This window comes from Morone saxatilis, unplaced genomic scaffold (assembly GCF_004916995.1).
Source record: "Morone saxatilis isolate NCDOM2014 unplaced genomic scaffold, NCSU_SB_2.0 Contig17, whole genome shotgun sequence".
NCBI classification, from domain to species: domain Eukaryota; kingdom Metazoa; phylum Chordata; class Actinopteri; family Moronidae; genus Morone; species Morone saxatilis.
This window is the reverse complement of record NW_023339729.1, coordinates 24180910-24182991: the sequence shown is the minus strand read 5'-3', so window position 1 is coordinate 24182991 and position 2082 is coordinate 24180910. Positions and strand designations below refer to the sequence as shown.

The 2082-nt window shown below is 36.1% G+C and overlaps 1 protein-coding gene across 1 annotated transcript in view; it reads right to left on the bottom strand.

Annotated features, from left to right (window-relative positions):
* LOC118327381 overlaps window positions 1-2082 on the bottom strand; it is a gene marked incomplete in the record, with an annotated part of 7193 nt that overhangs the window by 2640 nt on the left and 2471 nt on the right.

The following is a 2082-nucleotide window of genomic DNA, read 5'->3' as shown; positions in this document are numbered from 1 at the left end:
AAGAATTTCATTGCACAGAGGAAACTTGCTTTCTTTTGTTGCATATGACAATAAACATCTTGAACTTGGCAGGAGGGGGAGGCAGTAGGGTGGAGCCATGAGGGGAAAGCAGGAGGGGGAGGCAGGTTCCTTGCATAATTTGCCCGGCACTGCCTGGTTCAGCCTGTCTCTGTTTATGTTATGTGCCAGACTGCTGTAGCTCACCCCCTCCTGCTCCAATTATATCATTACTGTTAACATGTTTGACTGCCCAAACTTCATCCAGAGAAGCAGTTCTTCAAGAACATGAAGAGGCTTCATGTGGTTAATAAGTCATTAAATAACAGTCATGGAGATTAACAATTAAGTTTTGACTTGTTTTGTAATGCAACTGCTTGTTGAGTCAGTTAACACAGTGTTTCCCAACCAGGGGGTCTGGATCACCTCTAGGGTAGTCAAAGCTTCACACGGGGGTTGAGAGGCTTTCTTGTAATTTGGTGTATTTTTAAAGTTTAGATTATTATTCAAGATCTAAACTTTGAAGATAGCATCAGCGAGAAGACAACATTACATTTGTCAAAAAAGAAGCATATTAAGTGTGTAGGATTGTTAATTCATACACACAATTTTATAGAACGTTGAGACCTGAGTTTGTCAAAATGTGTGGCCTCACCAGGCTAGTAAAGGAGACCCTGCTTTCAATTTAGGTTTTAAAATATTTCCCAAAATGTCAAACATCTTAACCTTGAAATGATCTGTCAGTAAATCAAAACAAAAACATTTTTCACACCCTGATAACCCACAATTATTAAAGGTGTTATAGCTGATCCATATATCACTAGTAAATGACATATTATAAGGTGGTTTATTAGAACGTTTTCTGTTCCAGTAGTGTGACTCTGCTGCTCTTTTCCTGACACCCTGTGCGATTAAAATATCTGGCCCTGTGATAAGGAGTCCTGTCTTCCTGCTGTGACTACAGAGTGGAAAGTGAGGGGGAGGGACAGAGTTGAGGTAAAAACAGACTCAGCTCGCCTTCGAGGACTGGGAAGAATAAATAAGTAGAAACTTCTGAATATGTGAAGGACGATGGAAGGAAGCAGAGATTCATGTAATGTGGTAAAATGAAATGGTTATTTAATATTCGAAATTGAAAGTAAGAGCATAAGAAATGGAAAGGAGATAAGGAACTTCTGCTTCCTGACAAATTCCTCTACCAAAACCCGCCCAACAAAGTTGGTCTATTATACTTTGAACTATGCTGTGTGGGTCTAGACTCTCTGTAACCTCTGGCTCAAACAGTTCATTACCAGGCTGCTCGGACCTACTGGAAACATGTCTATCTGTTACATATTTTTGGTTGTTTCTTTAATGAACTTCCTGAACAACTTCCATGTGAACGCAAATGATTGTGGTAAGTATTCCTTATCTGCTGTGGTCGGAAATATCATTTTAATAATTACTTTATAACTTTTATAATTAGTGGTGTGCTTTATATAGACATGCCATCAAATACAGTGTTTGTTTTGTTTTTTATTTTTATGTTTAATGTTCTCAGCACTTGTATTTTATCAGATAGACTGAAATTTGCCAGATATTTTTTAGACTCCATGCTTCAGATTGAATTAACTTCTCCTCTTTTTATATGTTCTTTCGTTTTTGAATGATTTGTTGGCCAAAATGAGTTTTCCTTTCATTATTGTTCAATATGCACTATAGTATAAAGATGAATTGAAATTGGACTAAAAGCATTCACAGTTTTTTTAATCTCTTACCCAATGCTAGCAGCCCACAGTCAATTAATATTTAACATTCAGTGTCTTGAAAAGTTTGAATTGTTGAAACCACTGGAGAGTAGTAGTTTTAAATAAGATAACCTCATTGTATTTATACAGTGATTACAGAAATGGAAAGCAAATATATGATGATGAAACACAATGTAGACGTTTTTTTACAGACCATTTAAGGTTAACATACCACTCCAGTATATTCTAATTAAGAAATTATAAATACATAATGCATAAACAAACACTGTTATAAAATACAGCTTATAGCACTAATATAACTTTTGGTTTCCTGTATGACATTGTGTGTGAGACTTTT